The sequence below is a fragment of the Pipra filicauda genome, unplaced genomic scaffold (assembly GCF_003945595.2).
Source record: "Pipra filicauda isolate LSUMZ 115617 unplaced genomic scaffold, ASM394559v2 scaffold24_size8852520_pilon, whole genome shotgun sequence".
Lineage (NCBI taxonomy): Eukaryota > Metazoa > Chordata > Aves > Passeriformes > Pipridae > Pipra > Pipra filicauda.
Genome location: NW_024104365.1, coordinates 4,628,683 through 4,652,186, shown reverse-complemented (window position 1 = coordinate 4,652,186; position 23,504 = coordinate 4,628,683). Strand labels below are relative to the sequence as shown.

General features: G+C 40.5%; 1 protein-coding gene across 3 annotated transcripts in view; it reads right to left on the bottom strand.

Annotated features, from left to right (window-relative positions):
• The window catches only part of FARP1 (FERM, ARH/RhoGEF and pleckstrin domain protein 1), a 207,794-nt gene extending 196,270 nt beyond the window's left edge, over positions 1-11,524 (bottom strand). For 2 of the 3 annotated variants that reach the window (XM_027741050.2, XM_027741055.2), the window contains exon 1: positions 11,202-11,524. The gene's annotated coding sequence lies outside the window, so the exon portion shown is untranslated. The remainder of the gene's footprint in view (positions 1-11,201) is intronic. The other variant, XM_027741054.2, reaches the window with a different exon arrangement.
• Between the last annotated feature and the right edge of the window lie 11,980 nt (positions 11,525-23,504).

Sequence of the window (23,504 nt, the reverse complement as noted above, 5' to 3'; positions counted from 1 at the left end):
TTGTTGGTTTAGGCTGGGGATTTTTTTATAAACTGTTCTTAAAACTAACACAAGAGGAATGGTTCTTCCCAGGACTGCCAACTGCAGCACACACGACACGCAGAAACAGAATCACAGAGACTGGATTTACATCATGTTTTTCTTTTACCCTGAAAGAAATTCAGCCTTATTAATGAATCAGAATAAAACCCACACATACTGCAAAACACTAAGAATCTGTGCATATGGGAATTTCATGGGGGGGGAAGAAGGGGAAATAAAGAGTGGACAAAAGAAACTGGCACGAAGAAATGGGTTACTGCTTTTCCCTCTAACACAAGCTAATTGCGTATTGGGTAAGGATAATCCCCCACAACATTCCATGTGTTCAAAGGTCAAGACTTTTGCTTTTCAGCTGTCCCCATCAAATGTTATTCCCTGAAGAAAACACTCTGAAGCTGTCCCATAGCACATACACTCTCAAACTTGAGGGTTAAGGATTCCAGCCCTGCACAGCTTAATATTGCACCAGGCACCACCACAGCCCTCAATGAGGGCAGATGAGCACTGCCAACACTGCATACTAAAGCAAGAAGTACAAACAATAAGCACTGAGATGAACTTCTAAAGGCTATTCTATCTATTACAAAATAGCAGGGACACGCTATTCACATGCTCAATTGCATTCGCTGTATTCCAAGTACTCATTTCACCTACGCTGTTGTGTGACTTTAATTTAAAAGCAGAGCTCCCCTCTCTTGATGCTTCAATAGCATTGATGGAGGATAAGAGTGGCCCCACCAAAAGCACCTAGCCAAGTGGGACTCCTGTGTCCACTTGCTCAGTTACAGAGGAACCACTCCAGCCACTGCACCATATATTAAAAATCTTTGTTTCTCAAACTGCATATATACATATATGTATACCTATATACATACATATATATATATGGTAGAGTCCTCAGGCAAGCACCTGGACTGTTGCTATTCCTCCCTGTAGTCCTCCACAGCATGAACAATTTGATTAAAATTCCTCAACAGGAGAGCACTAAATAAACATTGTAAATTAAACAAAACTATCTTGATGATCTAGTTGCAATTACTTCCAATTGATTTGAGCCTTTATTGTTCCCTCAAGCTTTAAACTTCATAGATAAAAAAGGATCAGGCCTTACTGGAGGAATACCAAAGAAGGAGGTATGAAACTTTCCTTAAGCACATTCAAGAGTAACTAGACTAGCTTGTTCTCATGACAAAATTCCACTTAAAATTAACCTCCAAGTCTAATGAAAAAAATAGGCTATTCCAGGATTTGCCATAAACAAGCAAGCTAATGCTTAGAATAAATTCACTCATTGGTTAACATATATGCATCCAAATGAAAAATTGTTGCAGCATATTTTATTTCACAAAAGTCAGACACCGCCAAAAGACTTTAGGAAACTTTTACCTGGCTGATACAGTACAATCCAGCTCTTGGGCATGTCAACCTTTTTCAAGTTGAGGAAAATTGTTGCTTGATTGCAACAGAAAATGCATATGAAAATGGGTTTGCTAACTGCAATTCAAATATTCTATGAGGAAACAAAAGCAGATATTCTTATTCCACTCCTGAGAACTCCTCTGCAGAAAAATCCTGGAGATCCAGATTTCAAAACATCCTCTTAGGTCCTGGTATATATATCATTAGGTTGGTTTTATAATTAATTTTCAGAAATTAATTTCATTAGACTAAATCTCCTTGTAAGAGTCAGGCCTATTATTCTGATTTTTCTGTTCCATATCTCCAAATCCTATTTTCCTTCCCAAGTTGGACCAGTTCTCAGATCACCTTTTTCTGAAATTCTTTCTTCTCTGAGATTAGCCCAAAACTGTCACAGATGCGAGGCACTAAAAACTTTTAGACACGTTACATTTTTCTATAGACATTTTTTAGATGTATAGCTATCATTTTCCCTTCTTGGCATATATCCAAACCTCATTTCCAATCCTGGGGTGCTTTTAATGGAAAGAACTTTGTTCAGGTTGGAGAAGGCAATTTGTTTTGATGAAAGCAGGTAGAAAAGTACAATACAGACTCTTCTTTGGGATTTTTTCTATTGAATTATGTTTACACCAGAATTAAAATTTTTTGAGGTATTTTTGAAGGACAGACATCATCTAACCCTGCAGCTATAAATATCCTCATATCACACTGATCTTGCAGAAAATTTGAATACAAAGATGAAGGGACATACCTAGCGCTCTTTTATTTTCTTTACATGACACAGGAAGGGAAAAATGTAGTTCTGTTACTTACATCCACCTATTATGGTAAACACTCAAACAGCTCATCATCTCTAGAGCTAACTACTTCAGCTTTAAATAGGTTATTCTTTGTCTGTGTATTAGCTGTTCTCACTATATTTTCTGCTTTAAATATTTTAAATAATAACATAACACACATATTTTCAAACACTACTCTCACTTTTAAGGAAAAGAACTTTGAAAGAAAATTTGATAGATTTATGTACTGCCCAAAGAAATTTCACCAACAGATTTAAGGGAGTCAAACCGACCCTAGTAAATACTGGATTAAGAACAATACTGCCTTCAGTTTTAATGCTTTCACATACATGTCTAAATTTTCTTGAATATGTGGACTCTTGTGTTTGTTATTTTTTTTTCAAGCAGAGAAAATGAAAAGTCTGTATCTTGGTTCCAGAAAAAGAAAATGCTTCTGAACTCCCTCTTCTCATCGTATGTAGAAAAACATACACACACTCTACTCCATCATAACGGTGATCTAATTTTTCAGTCATAGACATGTAGCATGCTGGTATTAGTCCCTGCTTTGCCTCCATCATGTACTTTCTCTTCATTCAGGAAGACAGGAATGGTTTCACTGTGCTGAGTTTTCTCAAGCAGAGAGCTACCATCAAGTGTCATTTTCTTGACCATTGCTTCAAATGACTCTTTAAGCATTATTACAACTAGAAACTGCTCCAACAATTTCTCTAGTGCCTCAGTGTGCAGCCACTGCACACAAAATTAAGGGGGAAAATGTTCATGTTCAGGGTATTTTCTAACGGATAATTCCTTGGTACAGAATTTGAACTAGTCCTTGATTTGCATTTAAAAGTCTGGACAACTGGAGTTAAAAATCATGCAGATATCCTGCTCTTGCATCATCACTCTGGTACTTCATTGGATAAAGGCACACTACTTCATGACTATAGGAAGCACTTCCAGATAACTTTGGGAAATTGCACTTGGTGTCAATATGGGCAAGGTTTTCGATGAAAACTTCACTTTCTGGACAGGTTTCATTAGTACTACTTCTATTTTCTGCCCTTTATGAGCAACTATGTAAAAGTACTCACCTTTGATGACCAACAGAGCTAATAAAAAAATCATTTTCCACCCAACTGATACTCTTTTCTCAGCCCCTGCTCAACGAAAAGCCGGCTGCCACATGGCTCGCTCCACCACACACTTCCTGTCCTGCCAGCCTTCCCAACCCCTCTCCTGACACTCCTATTTACTCACAGCTAATTAGATGGCACGAGGTTGCACTCGCTTTGAGCAGTACCTGTGTGACTACCCAGCCAACACAGGTGCTAATGCGGCAGCTGGCAGGCAACACAGATGACCTCCAGCAGCAGCTGCAGTGATTTGAGTCTCTCCTCTATCCACCACCTATTCTTTAATTAAGTTTCATTGTTTGTCTACCATGGCTGAAGCTGCCCCACAGTTTACAGAGGTACAGAGCAAGCATAGTCAGAAACAAAGATGTAGCACTATCATTCAAGCCTTACTTAAAAAAATATTGAGATAGAAAAACCTGCCCCATAAAGTTACCATCAACAGCTTCTCCTCTCCCACAGACCTATTTAGAAATTCTTCTCTTAAGAGGTTCACTTCCAACTCACATGTTTTAGGCAAAGGGATCCTATACTCTTGGAATTGTGACATTTGTGACTTATCTCAAAATTCAAATATTACTAGTAAAAGTAGTGCTGTGAGCAGCACTTAATTAGAATGCCTTTTAAAACCTTTTTTACATTCAAATGGTAGAGTCACTTGCCCTTCTCTCCACTGCAATACTATCACACCATCTGCTTTGTCCTTGTTTTTTATTATTTATTTATTTGCTATTGAGGCACTTTGAGGGTTATTTACTGCTAGCTTCAGTTTCAATATTTATTGACTGCACATTTTAGGTATCCTTTCCTTTTTTTTAAATTTATGTTTCCTTTCATGGTTTCTAGTATTTTTTCTTTCATCATAGTACTGAAAATTACACTCAACATTTCAAAGGGTAGAAAAGGGAAAAAATGGCACTCTTCACCAAAACATTAGACCTACACAGGTTATAATGGCATAACCATAACTGATATTCCCACATGCACATACTGATGCCTCTGTTTAAAAATCACTATTGAATGTTTAATATGTTAAAGGCAAACATAAGGGTTTCAGGTCTTACAAACACAATGCAAACCAAAGATTTTTTTTCAGGAGGAATTTCCACAAGGATAAGATAGGACCTGAGGTCTTCAAATAAAAGAAGACTGCAAATTAGCCAAGGAGGCTAACCTTTCAATTTCACACAAATTAAGTTTAACTTCTATAATTCACTGAGACTATTTGGTACATAAAATTATATACACTCTTAATTTTCTAAAAGGTACAGCAACTGAATACCCCTCTACCCATTCTCCCTTTAATGTTTTTCATATTGTTAAAAGCCTGAATACTAACTACTCCCTGGAAAATAGGAAACTCCTGAGAAAAAAAACACAACTTCTGCAGATTCTTAGAGACAGCCTTACAGAGAGCTTTACCTCCCTTTTTAGCCTGAATATTTGAGAAAATAACTTCAGGCAGGACAAACTAAACAAATCATACTTCTACTTCAGCTGAAAAAGACTCTGCTATTATACACCACAGCAAGAGCTGGCCAGAGGCTTCTCAGTTGTAATCACTGTTATTGCAATCATAAGACTGCAGAGAATTAACAAAATAAAACCAAATCAAATTACATTCACTTTGATGGTAAGCTATAAGCAGCAGCAAACTCCAGAATAACTGGAGAAATGCGAGAGATGGACAGAAAAAAAAAATCCTTAAACCCTCAAATGACATTGCATCCTCCCTTCTCATAATAATAGGAAGACCAGGGTGGCCAGGGAAATGCTCCAAGCCTTTCTGATACCTGCTGTGTTCCCAAAGCCTCTGAATGATGTGAAGCCCTCTTCCAACTGAATAGTGATATCACCACATCCTCTTTTTCTCTTGGAAATTTATTTCCAGTTATTTATTAATGCAAGGGGAAACACCTCCTTTATAAGTAGCATGAAAGTCTGCTCAGCATTCCTGCCTCTCTTTGTGCAAGACTATGCCTTAAACTCACCTCATAATGGAAAAAGGCAACTATGGAAGACATACTTGTCAATTCATATAATTTAATAGTATCCTTCCCCTCCCCTGAACCTTCAGGCCAAAATCAATGCCACACAAACCTGCTGAACAGGAAGCGTAATTATTCTAACATGTGCAACCAAAGCGATAGGGAGTTTCACAGTAAAACTGATAAGGAGAGACATAAAAGACTGACGAGCAGCCTGCCAGTTATCCACTGCTGGGCTGACAAAGGTCCCCTTGGAACACCTTTGGTATTGTTCAGTGGGGAGATGGAGGCTGGGACATGTCCATAAATAACACTCAAAGACTGAAACATCTGCAGCTCAAGTTCTAATTTCAGGCACAGAAATAAATTATTTGAAAGAATGTAGCCAACAGAAAAATGCCCAATGTAGAGTAGAAAGAGCTAATTAAATGCACATAGGTTACTGAGCAGCTAGACTCTTTGTGCCACACTTGCTATTTGAATACATTGACAAATGTCTTCTTGACCTGTGCCTGTGCTGCAGATAACTGAAAATAAGGATCGTTGGTTAAGGAGATGCAGTTGTCAGAATTGTTAGTGACGAGAGATCAAACTATTGGTCCTGCAAATAATCAGGTGTGAAAGACACAGAAAGGTCAAGAGTGGCCAGCAGAACAAGCAGCCCCAGATCAGAAAAGGAGGCATCCAATGATGCCAAGTCTCTTTACTGCTAGGGTTTCCAGTATACAAGTAAGTCTTCTTTTGACCTATAAAAATGTGTATTCTTCCCTGGCAGTATTTTGTGCAAGACAATCCAGGTATCCGAGTAGCTTGTCCCTGAGGCAGCAATCCCATATTCCCCATGTATACAGAACATAGTCCCTGCACTCAAGCCCAGTTGTTTCAAGCAGGGATGGCTTGATATTAGCATCTCTGTTCAGAAAATCACAGCTTTTCCTCAGATAAAATAGCCCATGTGACATCTCCTGCTGCAGAATTTCTATAACACTTTGTGTATTATATACCCAAATACCTTGTGTATTATAGAAATATATGCTTTGGGGACACCTATACGTAAAGGAGGACGGGAAGGTCCCCTTTGGTTGCCCAGCTTAGCCTTTTCACTTGTGTGTTAACATACCCAATAAGGGAGAGAGCTGGAAACAGCACTTTAGAGAGCCTTATAAGACAGCAGAATCACATGTCAAATGCAAGTGTAATAGTTTCTTAACAGACTTCCATTATGGCAAATTCAATCACCCTGCAAGGTCCACACCATTACTCTGCCCCCACCCCAAGTCACCATATTTGGAAGGAAACGTGGATGGAAATCATTGTTAACATTGCTAACAATGTAACATTGTTAACATTATTATCATTTAATAAATCTTGTCCCATAGGTCAGCAATCTCCAGCACTGATGCCAAGGTAGCCACAAAATTGATTTTAATGATAAGCAGAGCAGTGCATAGGCAAGGCATTCCCGGTAAGGGAAGCAGCAACAATGTCTCTCGGAGACACAGCCTCCCACCTCCCACCTTTCAGTGGGCTTTTACCACTACACTCAACTTATAACCTTGGAAAGAAAACATTGTCTGGAAACACTATCCCTACTTTATACTAAAATACCACCCAACCCCCCAGTATTCCTCATGCCTAGTAACAAACGTGTATTGTACAGAAATCTTCTCTGGTAAACCTCAGTATCCAGATCTCCTGACTTGAGAAAGTTCTTTCCTCCATTTTATACAGTGACACAAAACCAGATTTTACTGTACAGACTTAACTGTGTAACACTAAAAGGCACATTACAAAAACCAGTTCCCCCGAGATCAACAGAAAACAGAACTTTAGCACCTTCCTGAACTTCACCAACAAAGCTTCATTTTATTTGAGTACCAGCTAACAGACCCACCATTCTTTTTTTCTTTCAGTCCTTTTCAACAACCAAACATTAGAAACAATTTCCCTCATCTATATTTCCAGAATAAAAAAAAAAAAATGTAGTTGCATACCCTGTTTCTCAAATCCCCCAAAAGGCATATCATATTTTCATTTCTCAAAACATTTAATCAAGTCTACTTCATTACAGACAAGGCCAGAAAGCTCATCATCCTGCAACTGATGACAAACAAGACAGTGCCCACAACCGATAAAGACTGACCTAATTGTCTGACATGCCTACATTTCTGCAGGCCAAATTTACTGACATTTTGCACAAATTCAAAGCTGACTTGAGCCTGATGACCTTTTATACCTCTGTAATTAGTCTTCTTTGCCTTTCCAACCAGAAAAACAAGATGCCCCTCCACGTTCCCTAATTCAGCAGTCCATCTGTAAACTAGAAACTTCACCATCTACTCAGCCACTCAGAAAAGTACACAAAAAAAAGAAAGAAAATATGCAAACAGCAACCTTTCAAAGTCATGGAATAGAGCCTGGAGAGGGCCTTTTAAGATAAACATGCCAATCTCTAAAAGAAGAAACAGAAAAAGCAGAACAAGTTGGTGGACCCAAATTCAATAAACAGCATTTTTATCATGCTTTTCTAAAAAAGACAATATAAAATAAGGACACTGGCATAGACAAGCACTATGAAAAAACAGTGGGGGGAAAAAATCAAACCAGAAACCAAACTCAGTAAGTTTAGTCCCTATAGTTAACAGTACAGCATGAAATGTACAATGTTAATATATTGATTTGGCACTAGAATTTAACTAAGACTAATAATACAGAGGTTAAGCTGCTGAAAACATCCACTAGAGTTTCATTTATGTCTATAATCAGGTCTTGCAACACAATCCTACAGTTGCAAAAAATACTTCCTAAATATGAATGTAAGCTTAAGAAGATGTGTTAAGTCAATTCCATTAAAGTTCTGGATTCCGATCCCCACTGCAGTCAGCGAGACACAGATCTGCATTTCCCTAAACGAAGCAGAGGGGAGGGCAAGGTCAGAGCACTGACCTGCACTTCAAATTCCAGTCTCAGGAAAGGGGGATGGACAACCATTAACAACCAGGGAACAGGCAATATTGTTCCCTGCACAGCTTTCCACCTTGCAAAAGCTGAGGGGATGCTCTCAGCTGGCGATGCGCACACACGTGATTCTTTAGTCCAGTCTCTTAAGTGTCTGCCCAACAACCAACTTGCCATGCAAACACTATGAAAACAATACAGTCCTGTTGACCACCTTCCCCAGCTTCACGCCATAACAGATCCCAGTTTGGGAGTCACTGCAGCATATTTAAGAAATACGTGCCCAAGAGCAAGTCAAAGACAATGCAAGGATATTTCAAACCAGAGAACCATTTCTTTCGTATAGCTCCATCATGAAGCATACATAATCTAAAAAGGTGCCAGAACTGGCAGCCTCATATTCATCAGTGTCAAAATTTTTTATATTTTTTTAAAAGAGCTGCTAGTTATCATCATATATGAATTTTTTAGGAAGAAGGTTGGATTTTTCCTTAAGTCAAATTAATCTAAAAATCAGCAGGGAAAATTTACTCAATAGCTCTATAAATTTAGAATTCTCTGTGTGAACTTTAATGCAGAAATACATCTCTTAAAGCAAGTCTTCCTCTTTTCTTTTTGAAACCGTCACATTTAAGTGATGTTTTCACTTAGGTGATTTATCTTTCACAATTTTCTTTCAAAAAGTTTGGTTACAAGTAGCATGCTTTAAAATATTGATTACAAAATGACTAATGAACTGTGTCAACCTAGGGGGAAAAAAAGGAAAAATCCAATTTAAAGTCCAACCATTAAATAAAAGTCATATTGGATATTATATATTCAATCTCATACCAGCTTTTGACATTTTGAAGTTCCATGTTACTGTTTGCTAAACATTCTGCCCACTTCCCTAGTTTGTTAAAAAAATTAAAATGCAGAAGAAAAAGACAATCATTTCATTGACTATACACAAGATTGTACAAAAAACAAGCTGAGAAATACAGCTTTCTAACCCCTTCCCATGATGAGGACAAGTTGGCCCTACTGCCAACTATCCCTCCCACAGGTATCCACGGTTCTAGATTTGAATTTAATTCTGTAAGGACAAAAGAATTTACACTGTGTTTGGACTGATATAGTCAGATATAAGCCTTTAAAAATAGCCATCATAATGCAGTATATTACATATAACATCTCGTCTTTGTTCCTTGTAAAAGAAAGAAAGAGACTCTACTGAATCCTTGAGCAAAACCAAACAGACGAGAATGAAGCTCTAAATTAGGAAGCAAAAACATTAGGTGGGATCCCCGCCCCACACAGTTGTTACCCGTGCTTAGCACGGGACAATTCTGATATTAGGGAAGGCCAGGGCAAAGGGGGAAGACCAGTTCTCACCTGACTTCACTAACAGCCCGGTCCACACTTCATGTGCTCATCAGGGTAACTATTAGCCTCAGGGTGCAACACAGCAAGCACAGCATACACAGCTCCCGCCCTGGTCCTGTCCTGTCAGCCAGCCCCAAGTTTCGAGACCCTGGCAGGTCGGACATGTGAGGCATAGCTAAGAGGATTCTGTACCTTCTTGGTTGAGGGACCATTTTTAAAAGGCTCGGATCCACTAATTAGCTAGATATCTCAATTCTTGCATAAGCATCCATAAGTAGGGTAAGGAGATACCTTAATTTCAGAGAACTTTTGGGGCTATTCTTAACAGGTCCCCTTCAGAATTTTATTTTGTTGGATCGATTCCAACGTCAGCTGCTTGCTGTGAATTGGAAGCAATACATGGAGCAGGAGTCAAAATATTTGAGGGATGCAAATAATAGAATAGCTGAGAGATACCGTTCCTTTAGAGCAATCACCTTTCCACTCTCCAGGGACAAATCGCTTTGAAGGCTGTGACCGAAAAATATAAACTACGTAGCAATGCCATGCCAGCAATCAAGTATTTCCGGCAACTTTAAATAAACTCTACAGAGTTTACGCCTGCTTTAAAAAGAGAGAAAGCAGCCGTATCACAAAAGCTAAGGCCTATTGTACATAAGCTCCTGTTCTGAAAATAAACTGCAGTTTACTCTAAACTTTCCCCAGCAGTTCCCGGCTGGCAAAAGCTGATCATAATGAACAGCAGGCAACACTCGGTTTGAAAGCGGCGAATTCTCCAGCTCGGGCACTGGCGAGGTGGTGGCAGAGGCGTCGAGGAAACAAGGCTGGATCCATCTCTGCGCACCCCTGGGTGTGAAGGCAGAGGGAGGGAGCACCAGGCGGCCGCCGCCGCTACAGCCATTCGGGGAACCTGGGGTGGTGGCACTGGCCGGGGACGAGCAACAGCCAGTCCCGTCCCCGCCGGGCCGCCCTGGACCGAGGCGGGAGGGAGGCGCTCTGCCCTCGCACGCCCCCCTGGAGAGGCACCTCCCCGCCGGCTGCCGGCCTGGGCTAAAACCTTCCTCGGGCCGTCCCTCCAACTCCGCCCGGCACCGCGCGTCCCTCCAGGGCTCCCGCCCCGCCGCCGTGGTCGGGGGCCGGGTCCCTGCTCAGGGTGAAACAAAAGACAAGGAGCTGCTCATCCGCCCTCGCCGCCGCCCGGACTGCGCCCGGCCGCGGTGGCCCGGGGACGGGGGGAAGGACGGGCGGTCCGGGCGGCGCTCAGCGCGGAGCCTACCCGCGGATTACCCGCGGTAATGGGATTACGCGGGGCCGAGCGGGGTGTCCGCCGGGCTGTCACCGCCCGGGGAGAGGGCGGCGGTGCCGGAGGCGGCGCTCCGGGCCGCCCGCTGCCTCCCGCCCCGGCCGCCCCGCGGGCGGGTCCCGCCGCCCGCCCCGCAGCCCCGGCCGCGGTGCCGCCACCCGCCGCCGCTCCCGCCCGGCCCCATTGTTCGCCGTGCCGCCCTTACCGTGCGCGGGGCTGGGGCTGCGCGGGCTCCCGCTGGCTCTCCTCGCTGCGGCTGGTGCAGGGACAGTCGCGCTTGGCCGCCGGAGGTCCGAGCCATTAAAAGCTCCGCGGGGAGGAGGAGGAGAAGGCGGCGGCAGGAGCGGCGGCGGCGGGGGAAGGAGGACAGCGAGGGGCTCGCAGGAGCAGGGTCGCCATGTCCGGCTTGGCAGCGCGGGGAGCCCACCGGGCCGGCGCGGAGCAGAAGGCAGGCAGGCGGCGGAGGGGCTGCTCCTGCTGCCGCCCGCGGACCGGGGGAGCGGGAACTGGACGCTGCTCCTCGCCGCTCTGCCGCGGCTGCACCTCCCTCCCTTAACCCTGCCCCCTCCCGGAGGGGGAGCCGCCGGCGGGAGGAGGCGGCCGAGAGCCCCCTCCAGCGTTCACGGGCAGCGGCGGCCGGTCGGATCCGCGCTGCCGGCGGTGGAGAGAGCGGGACGCCCGCCCCGGCGGTGGTACCTGGGCAGTCCGAAAGGGAGAGGGGCGGAGGGCGCAGCGACCACCGCCCTGTACTGCTGCTGTGCCGAGGGGGCTCCAGATCCCTTCTCTCCCCCCTCCTCTTCCTCCTCCCGGGGAACCAGAAGGGGCGAGCAGCGCCCAGGTAGCCGTAGTGTAAAGGGAAGAGTTAAACCTGGCTGCAGCCTCCGGGCAGGGGGAACGAGAAGCCCCGCGGCGTCCCTGCCCCTTCCTGCGGATTTATGGGACCATCCGGCGTAGGCGCTCACCGGGGCACCCTCTAGAAGAGGGAATAGGTTCGCCGGCAGCTGCGGGACTGTTAAACTAAGTGAGTCCTTCGGGAGGAACCAGGACACTGCCTCAGGGGGTGTGTGCATTAATGGATACCCCAGCTCTTCCGCTTTAGGAGCGAGGTTTCGGGAGACAACAGAGAACAGAGCGGTGTTTCATGTGCCGGGAGGCGTTCCTCCATATTCATCATACTCCAAGTGCGTGCCTCAGGTGCCAGAGAAACCAAAGGACTAGGTGTGTGCGCATACTCTATTCACACTTTCGGTTACTAGATCGTCGTAAACTCTATATTCTTCCTCGTTAGACAACCACATATCATAGCACAGTGAAGTTTAACCAGTAGTAGCAATCTGGGCTCCAGGATCTGTCTCACAACAGTCTCCACTCCAGTACATGAGTAGAAAGGAGCCCACCAGGCAGAGGCCAGGGATGGGTGTATGCCTTTTTTAGAGACCCTGTATATTCCCTCAGGGAAGATTTGTAGCTACAGCAAAAAGGCTGTCACATCTAGGGCCAGCAGAGTTGTCTGCATACAGCAGTTCTTAAATCACCGCTATATATTAGCATAACTGAAGTGTTAAGGCGTGCATCTCTCTGAGCCTTCTCCAGTCTTTTACCCAGTGTTTTTTCATGAAGAAGACTGGGTGGTGCACGCAAATGAGTGATGCAGAGGAGACCCTTCAGGTCTTTGAAGTTCTTTCAGTGACCCAAGAGGGAGCAGTAAACTAGGTGTGTAAAGTAACCCTTCTCAGCACCTAGCATTTAAAGATTATTTGAGGAGCCCTACTACTATATCTAGTTTTTAATCACTGGAGGAAACAGAAATTATATGCAAACTAAATTTTTTTTGTCCAAGCCTTGGCCTTGCTTAATCTGCAAAAGACATTCTTCTGCCATCAAGAGCAATGCCTCTCTATGCACAAGAACCTCGCTACAAAATACCTCAATGCATGTGCCATCTAACCTCGGGAGATCAACTTGTTTATCAACCCTGAAACCTTAACTAAAATACATACATTACTGACTGAAAAGCTGGATACTCTCTTTAGCTGTTAATATTTGATAGATAGTAATTATTGCTATTTTCCCCAGACTTCTACTTCTGCAAAATGCAGCATCTTTAGAAGATCAAGAAGGAAGATTACATTCTCAGTCTTACAATGTAGAATGGAAATAGAATAGAAATAGAGTAAGAGAAGAGAATATTTCAGTTGGAAGGGACCTACAACAACCAACTAGTCCAACTGCCTCACCATATGAACTGGTTAAAAACACTGACATAAAAAAAGATAGCCTTTTTCCAAATACTTATTTTGTCAGCAGCTTTTACTATTACTGAATGTGCAGTTACGGTAAGCACAGCACTTAACATTTAAAATTTCCTGGTGCTTTTTATCTACACTTCAGATCACTAATGCCTCATTCACACCTAACAAAAGAGTTGTTGTAATCTACACCAAATGAGTGAGGTCATCTTCAATGCCTTCCAAGTTTGTGTGACCTTGTTTCATTTCTCAGTTCTGAGCAAAAGTAACAGGTTGCCCTGCAGCTACTGGTCATTTATTACCGAGCCCAAAAAAGAAGCAGTGAAACGACAGTGGTATACTTACCGAAGCCTCTAAGATGGTAACATGTTGATCATTTCTCCGATTGCCATGGACAAGCTTGCATGTGTTTACTTAGTTAACTCATCGATTTTTTCTGAAGGTATCAGTGACAACTAGGGACTGCCATCTAAAAAGACATCAGATTTTCTTTAAAACGGATTTCTATCTTGTAAATTGCAAATGGCAGCAACTTGCACTCTTCTGATGCGATAACTGAGAACAGCGCTTATGGCTCCTATTAGTTTCTGGTAGTATGCAGGGTTGCATTTCTTCCCTGTTGTTTGAGATGTGGAATTTGTTGGTACATCAAATAAACAGGAGAACTTGAGAGAAACAGCCTGCATTTGTTTTTGGAAAGTCACTGAAATTAGAAAAATGGTTCTAGTTAGTTCATGTTTCTGAAAAAACAAAACAGGTAAGCTTTGTCTGCACCCACTGACAAAGATGAGAAGAGCTGGGACTGTATTTCAGATTAAGCAAGACTAAGCTGGCATGATTCATTCATTTCTGCTTTACCTGACAAAAGAGAACCCAAGGAAAACGAAGGGAAGGGGAGAAATATGCTAAAAGGATTTTGTCATATTGAGGGACTGCCTCTCTGCGCCTTCTGCCTTTTCCCCCTCTAGGAAAGAAATAGCAATGGCTACAATGCAATGCAAATACAGATCTCTGGAAAGCCTTCACTTTTCCGCAACTCTCATGTGCTGAGAAGATTTGCAGTTGTTTTTTCGTTGACATTCATTGTGATGTTCTAGAAGGTATGCATGTATGCAGGCAGTTTGGGCACAGAACTGCAAACTGACATTTTCACCTGCCATGTGGCAACTTATTTACCTATCTGTGCTTTGTCAGACTAAATTATTGGATAAACCCCAAGCATGCAGACTAAATTCTTTGGTCTGGTTTGCACGAAGATTAGACTGGATTCTTCAGTGGTCCTTCTGGCCTTACAGTCTATGCCTCTTTTGTAAACCACTTTAAAATATGTGTTGAGTTCAAATGTTTTCCTGTGTTTCATTAAGGCGAGATGCTAAGATGCTGCCCAAACTGAAATCTATGCATTTCAGAAGTCTAGTAATTCTTTTTCATAAAACATTCCACAGATGTTTTCCCTGGAGCCTGAAATTTTGTTTCAAAGACCCTTTCAGCAAATACTTCCGTGCTAGATTTATCAGTGTGTTCATGTATAAATGTGGTTTGGGGCTCAATCTTGCAAACCTACGGTGTTTGATTGGTCAGTTTTAGGCTCTCATATGTTAACTTTGTGTTAACTCCTCTGTTTTTGCTAATTTCAGTGCAAGAGCACGACATAACTATTCATCCAATTCTTCCACCATTATTTTTATTGCACATTTCATAACATTCAGGATTCCCACCTTCCAGAGGCTTTTTTTTGCAATATATTTTTGTCCATATCTTCTCAAAATATTATTACAGTCATCAGTTGTTAAGATTTCCCCCAGCTCTTCTGGTAAGGTTTCTGATGTTGAACCAATGTGTCTTTCTTGCTTCCACGCTGGAATGCAACATCCAACTTACAGCTAGAAGCAGTGGTCATTTACAGTTTTCATAATAGTGTATAATACTACCAGTAGACCATGTCTTAACTTTTGAGGGGAAACAAAAACAAAAACAAAAAAACCAAAGAAAAAACCCACATATTTGGCCAGTTAACAAAGGAGTGAATTTCCATTATCAAACTTCAGTATTTCCATGTGAAAGAAATAATCGTTGAAAAGAAGCCATTTAAGCACTTAAAGCCAGCTAGTTAACAGATTTTGTTTACTGCTTGCTCAAAGCATATAAAGTCGTGAATTAAAAGAGAGCCTTTTAATGGTGTATGCAAAAGTTTCCCAAGTCCTTAAGGATTTATCTAAAGAGAACTTTTCTGTATCAAGCTGTTAGAACAAGGCCCGCTCTCCAAACTCAGCACATCATCATACAACACCACCTCTGTTACGTCATCATATTTACCTTGTGTTGTCCAGTGTATTTTCCTGTTTCAGGATTAAAGTGTTTCTTACGTTCCCTGCATATCTGTGCTCAGATAATCATCAGTGCAACAGTTAATTGAGGAATCATCCCTGAAGCTCCAGATCTAAACTGTTTGTTTGAAATTCATGAACGATTTATACTCCTCAAAACTACTTAGGTTGTGCTGGCTTATACTTGTTTCGTGCTTGCTTTTCCCCATCCACTAATCCAAGTAGAGAAAAAAATGTTAATTTTTAAAATGACTGAGGTTTCCAAAGTGTTCATTAATGGACAAAAATTGTCAACTACTGCAATGTAAGTGGAAAAAAAATAATTTAATATAATTATTGATAAAATAATCATTTATAAAATTACAACTATCATAACATTCAAAAAAACAGAAGCCAAGGAAAAATACAGAGGTTTGGTAAATTTAAAAAAATACCATTTTGCTGTTCATATTCAGGCTTCCTCTCCTACAATTCACTTTTAACTTTTCTCCCAAAAGAAGGGAAAAAGAGCACTAAATATCAGAACAAAATATATATTCTATGCTAGTATTTCCACCTGAAACTACATACCTCCTCTGTCATGGTGAAGAGAGAGAAAGAGAAAATATTTGCAGAGCCAAAAAGATTTCATATGAACAACCAACCAACCACATTAATCTTTCAATACTACTTTGGAGAAGAAAACTAAATGTGTTGTTTGAAACAGAAATGGCTCCTTGGAATTCAGTCTAAAACTCCCAGCACCATAGTTCATTATCTTCCAGTGTTTTTGTAATTTTGGACAGAACAAAGTGTTTATCTGCTTAAAGAAAGAAATAAAAAAAAAAGGAGAAGGAAAGAAAAAAGGTGATACTTTCCAGAAGGACAGTGCAACTAAATTCATTAAATGATTTTGAGACCATTTAACACTGTGATGAAAAAGAACCTTTTAAGTACCTGGACTGATATAAGTATATACGATTCTAAACAAAAAAAAGCGCTTCATTTTTGCAGCCCTTAGTATTTATACCATGAGTAAACACAGCTGAAAAGAGTCCCCCTGCAAACATGCAAATGAAAAGAATATAGAACATTAAACATGGCTTTTAGTATTATCAGACTTAAAGAGTCCCGTGAAAACAATAATCTCTTGCTCTCCTCAGCATCCCCCTGCCAATATTTTTGCTGTGACCTCCTGCAAGGTAATACTTATGGAATGTATCAAGATGTCTGGGATAATCCTTCTGGGATAATCCATACTTTAAAGTGGTGGTGAGGGAACCTTATCTAGTGCTCTGTTGCATTCAGGATCTCTCATATGCCCTTTCTAACTTCATGCTGGGTGATAGGCATTTTATTTATACAATGGTTAATTACAATAGGTGCCTTAATTACTCTCTTGTCCATTGTCATATTCTGCTGTTTTAATGTTTAGAACCTCTGAATCTCGCTGGGGAGAGCAACTATAAAACCTGTCAAAGCAAACATCAATTCAGCATATGACTTTGCTATTTCAGAATGCAGCCTCTGAAATTAGCCTGTTCCTAAATATCAGACTAGAAGCCGGGTCTTCTAAGAGTGGCAATTTATATGCTTCCCATGTGAAAAATATAGCAGAATGAAGAGAAACAAGACCATCAATTTTCTATCTGCGTTTCATATAATTAACACAATTCCTTCTTCAAAAGGAATCTCTGAAACTTTCTGTTCTGAAAGTGAAAAGCATTAAATAATTTACAGAAATAACATTTTATTTTAGAACGCTTAGCAAGATTTGCATAATTTATGTTTAATAAAATCAAATAATTAAATGATTAGAGGCTTGAAAAGCATTTATTTTTCTGCTTATTATCTTTTATCCACTGCAGTTATTTTTCTCAGAAATAAAATTCAATGAATGAAAATGAAACAACTGCTCTAGAAAGTAGAATTTAGATTAAAAAATATGAAGAATAATTTCCACTTCACCCATGAGAAAAATAATCTACAATGACATAGTCTACTTTCTACTACAGTCTACTTTCAAATCAGGAAGACCATTTTTCCTTAAAGGTCAGGTAGATTAAGCGTGCACCCTTTCCTGCCATCAGCTCCAATCAACTTGCTGACAAAGACACACAGAATTGTTGGTCACATTCCCCCCCGTGCAAATGTATGAGGTGGTCCGTCACTGTCAAAGATACTATTTAACCTGTTCTGTAGCAACTTGGGCTCTGCCTGTAGCTTTCAAGTATGAGTGATGAATGCTGTCTTGTTGCCACGATTCTGATCCTGAAGACAGAGAGGGAACAGTTTTTGTTTACAGTATCTTTATTTTCTGAGCTGTACAGCACAGGTGAAAGGGGTTTTCTATGCTTGTTTTTTCCCACTTAATATAATCATTCAGAATTTATTACCACTACTTCCAATTAGATAATTTTCCCATTCTACTTAAGAGAAAAAAAAATTCCCCTGTCTGTTAATAGTACGTTTTTCTTTTTTCTCAGTTAGTGGTCTGCATGTCAGCATTATGGTGTTCCATACGGTTTCAGTTTATTGTACAGTTTTCCACTTTATAAATAATTTAAATGTGAGATTCACTGTTTGCTCTGACAATGAAACACAGAAAGCAATTGTTTCTGGTTTATCTGTAATCTTTAGGATGCATTTGTCCTTTAAAAATATCTTGTTTTCTCCAGTGACCATTTGCTATATGCAATTGAATCAAAAGAAAAAAAAAAAGTCTTATTTTTTAGATACTAGATTTAAAAATGAACATGACCTTAACATTAAACTGGATTGAATTCATCCTGCTGAAATAGGACAGGCTTAACCAGAATAGTTCCCAGGAAATGTTTTAAAGCACCAGGCATTTTAATAACAGCCTGTACTAAATTTAACTGGTCCTTTGTAAAACTGATGCCCCTTATCTCATGTTTTTAAATTCTGAAATGCATTATTTTCTTTGATATTTCCAATTGCTTCACCACTGACTGTTTAGTTTGTTCCTTACACAGTTTCTCTGCAGTTGATAATAACGCTTGCATCACACATCTGTACTGAGCCATATCTCCCTCTAGCACAGGGGAGGAAATCTTAATCCCTATTTCCTGCTGTCATCTCTCCTCCTAAAGAGGCAGATCAGTAACAAAGGAGCTGCAGTTCTCATAAAACTGTCCAAATATTAAAATGGTTTAATCTTCTACTAGGGAAAGCCAGAGAGTCTCACCACATGCCTTACTTTTTACTGCACTTTGATCCTTTGTGCAAGCTATAAAAATTCTGCATTTCAGATCTGTGACACTTGAATGAATGATGAAAAAATCCAAGAATATGAAAAAATCCATTATCTCCTTCAAAATGGTGCAGAAAATAAAGGATAGACATTTTATTATGTTTTGATTTGATTATAGATTTCTCTTTTGTCTTTTATTTAGAATCCACTGTAACATGTAACAGTGTTGAAATAGAAAATGAAATAAAATTTAGCTATTCAGCAATGTAAGTGTGACTTTGCAAAATGTAAAACTGCTTAAAAGTTTCTGCCCAAACTGTGGGCAATTGAGATAAAATAGCTTAGAAAATAGGGAAAGTTTTTTTTAGCACGTAGAGAGGGGTGGGGAACCTGAAACTGCTTGAAATGATAAAACTTTATGTAACTACTCTATAATGGTAAGAATAGAGGGTAAAACTAAATGTCTATTTAGATAAGACAGACTGCAAAAAGAGTGTGTGTAAAGATAATTTTGAACTTGCTACTTTCAAACTGTATAAAAAGCTGTGTTATTTCTTGGCTCGGCGGAGTGCTCTAGGGGAGAACACCTGCCCCTTTTGCATTTCCCCGGCCGTAATAAAAGTGCTTTTCAGATTGGCAGAAGTTTCTTTGAATCAGTGTCAAGGTAAGAAAACTTTTTTTATCCTTCTCAGGCCCCAGAGCAAGTGTCTACATGCATATTAGCTCTGAGATATGTTTTACATGAAGTGATTCCTGTTTTAGTTGATTCTGTACAACCCAGGTGAAGAATTATTTCTCTCTCCCAGAGCCCCATGCAAAGATAGTGAGATTTTGATCTGTATCAACAAAACCAGTGAGGGAGAAGTGAGGAGTGCTGTAATGAAGGATGTGTACAAATGGCCACGGGAAGCCTGATCAGAGAATTGGGTGTCTAATGGGAGATGGAATAAGGGAGCTTGAGGGAAAGAATTCAACAAATTGGACGAAGGTAGAGAGATCCCTTTCCTAGCGTACTCTCCCAGCTTCTGACAGCCGATGATTTATGGACTTCTTGAGCAAGTAGTCTCCTCAGGAGCACCTTGCTTATTAACTGTTCACACACCCCTGAGTAAGTGGTCCAACTCCTTTTTTGACTTCCAAACACATCCATCAGAAATTACAGTGTATGATAAAATATTCCTTGTTGGTTTTAAACATCCTATTTAATATTTTGAGCAGTATTTGATCTTGTGAAAAACAGCGAATCATTCCTGATTCACCTACTCCCTTATATTTACAACTGCGTAGACATCTGTCCTGCTTCCCTTGTAGTCATCAGCTTTTCCTGTTCTGAAGACCCTAACCTTTTCAGTTCCACCTCAGATGGTTGCATTGCCTACCTAAACTTCTCATCTCTTTCTCAACCTTTCCAGTTCTGCTGTATTACCCATTTCTGGCACTGCATCAGGACTGCATGTGAAGTCAAGGCAGAGGTGCACAGATGGTTATACAGAACAGCTCGGGCAACTGCAGCACCTGCTCGGGCAACTGCTGCTCAACTCCCTCCTTAGGAAGGAAGAGGAATTTTTACAAGAAAAAACAGCCTAAAGTCATTCACCAGTGCCCGTTTTCCAACTAAAGCAATCGTTTTCTTCGAATTACAGTAGTACCTGAGAAATTTACGATTTGGGGGAAAATTCATTACGATTCTTTTTTAGATGATCTGATAGAAGCTTGCTTGCTTTTATGGTTTTTTGTGCTCAGGTATAAGAATGATGAGAAGAGTCCAATTCTGGCAACTTGGAGATTCAGGGTAGGCCATTTTTATGTAATTTTTTTGGGTTGTGGTGATCATTTGCTTGTCTGTTTTTTCCCAAGGATAATAAATATTATGGGATTGTATTTTAATTGCAACAAGGGCAGATGAAGACTCTCTTTTAAAATTTAATATAACTTTTTTACCAGTTAACCCATTTTAGCTTTCCACTTGAAATGTTTTCTTACCACACTGCCATCTCCAGCTACATCTTTAAGCTTTTACTCATTTTAAGGACAGGAATCCACACTTGTTCATGTTAATACAGAGCAGAGGAGCTCATCCACAGAGATGCAGTTCCTTTTCACCTGCTCCCAGAGACTGACAGGCAATCCCAAATGAAACTCATTTCCTCCTTACCCCGAGGAGGAAGAGAGGTGGCAGGTTCCAAAGACAGAGTTTGGCTCTTCTTTTTGTTTTCTTTCTCTAGGGTTATAATAGGCAGTTCTCAAGACAAGCTATTTGCTCTGTGAACAGTTTTCCAGTAAACAGATGTTAAACACTGCCTATACAATGATCCTATTAAGAAACAGCATCACAAAAAACCAGGGACTGTAAAGTAGCAAACATTGCCTTCTAAAAGTCAATTGCATCATCTCCATCTACTGGCCAGAAGAAACTAGCTGGAGCACAGAGCTGCTGAACTATAACCACTGCATCCATACACTTCTTTGCCCTAACTATCGAAAAAAATTAGCGATTTTGGGGGGTTTTGTGGGTTTTATTGTTTGTTTTCCAGGAATACCAACCCCTAAACAGACAAAACTTCACAGTAAAAATGTCTCTTGGTATTTTATTCTCAGATATTTAAAAATGACGATGTTGCTCAATTTATTTCAAGTAATTCAGGCAAGGTTATCTTCCCTGATTCAAGATCCTGTGTTACATTATTTTTCACCAATTGGAATCCAAAATGCGAATTATATTCTGAGCTTTTTTTTTTCTAGTTGAAAGATTAGCATTAGTTTTTAAGACAGTATATGAATTGAATATTAAACCTTTTAATTAATTTACATCAAATCCTATCACTGCAAGTTAGGAGCGTGCAGGTATTAAGGAACAGAGTTTTTTTTAACAGCACACATTACATGAAAAACCGTACTTCAGATATATTTAAAACAAAACTTTCTCTTGCTACTTAGGAAAAAATCAGCCACATATTTAATGCAGAAATACTAAGTTGAAGTAATATCCTTTGTCTTTTTTTCTCCTTACCCACCATCAAAAGACACTGGCCAACTGCAATAGGTAGCAAGCAGAGGTAATGGTGTTGGCAGAGCCAAGTGATGACTTTCCAAATCAAAACTGACTGAAGTTAAACTTCTAATTCCTGTCAGTCACTGTTAAGTCGGGAACACTTCACTATCTACCCTGGGTAATGGTCCCCTGGGGAGTGTCTGCTAACATGTATCCTTCCCACTCTTCTGGAAAAAAATTCCAAAATTCCATTCCAGCAACCAGTATGGCTCATGTGGTGCCACAGGGGACTTTTGAACCTCCTCTGCTAGCGAGAACACACACCACCACATCCTCCAAAAAAAAAAAAAAAAAAACCCACCAAAAACCCTCGAAAGCATTCACTGGTTCCTGTTAAATTTTCAGTATCTATTGCTAAAGAAGTTAAATTCCACTACATGTACTTGTGTGCATGTACATCAGTGTTACATCAGCTTAAGTTATTCTTAAACCAAGAGTGGTAATAATACTAAACTCAAAAGACATTCTGATTTCATGGTTTAACAGGCAAAAAAATTCCCTGCACCTGAAGTGAGGTCATGGGCAGCTCATGGAGTAATAAAGAAAAATCATAAAAGCCATAACTGACTTGTATCTCCTAGGCACTACCTTACCTTCCTGAAAATATATAGAAAATATATCACTGGTCTGAATCAGAGTGATAGGGAAAGATCTGTTGCAGAGATTGTAGAAAGTCTCCTCAGATCGGAAACTGCAATTCCTTGCCTCCAAACCAAAGAAATTAATTTCACACAAACCCCAGCCTTGCAGGAGCTCATCAGGAGGAGGTACCATCCCAAGGTGCCTCTCTCAGGCTGGTGAGAGCTGAGAGGTGACGTGGCTTCTTCTCTATCAGGTAATTGAAAAGATCAGAATCAATTCTGTGAGCAAAATCTGTGAACTCGTAACAAATGTAAAGACCAAACATTTGGGCCTCGTGGTCTGTGAGGAACAAGACAGTGCCTTTAAAAAGCAAATACTCTGATACACAAAAGTGATCTAAAACTCAAGAGAGAAATCCAGATTTCTACTGGAATAAGCGTATTGTGACTGAGATTAGCATTTTTGTATTCAAATATATGAAACACACAACTTTCATGTCCTGAGTTGGCCTCCATTCCTCATCTCCTTTGCATTATAGAAGATGCTGTAGAAACCTTTTCCTGAATGAATCCCATGACTTTTATCCAATATTGAGCCCATACCTCTGAAGTCTCAAAAGATGTTAAACCGTGCCGAGAGATGTTCTTCCTTGAAGCAACAAAAACACTTTCATTATAATCAAAAAGGGAAAGGATCTGTACTAAACGGATGCTTATATCCTGTTTACTGCTTCTTGGAAAACAAGTAATGCATTTCTTGAAATTTAAGATACTGTCGAGCCCCACACAAGTAAGTACCATTAGCTAAGTTAGCAAAGTAAGAGCAAACCAAATTATTAAACAGTAAAGGCTAAGGCTGCTTCCCAAAGATGCAAAACAAAATTCTTCTAAGTTGAAAAAATGTGGAGTGGCTTTACTTTTGTATTATTTTTAATAGCACGCTCATTGTATTTGGAAGACTCAGTATGTGTGCACCCTTATAGATACCAGTAAGGCAAAAATAAAGCTCCAGTTCAAGAGCCTGAGGCAGCTACAAAGCCAATACATACATGCATACAGAGAGTCAATAGGAATTTCACCTTCCTTAATTCTTTATTTCATCAAAA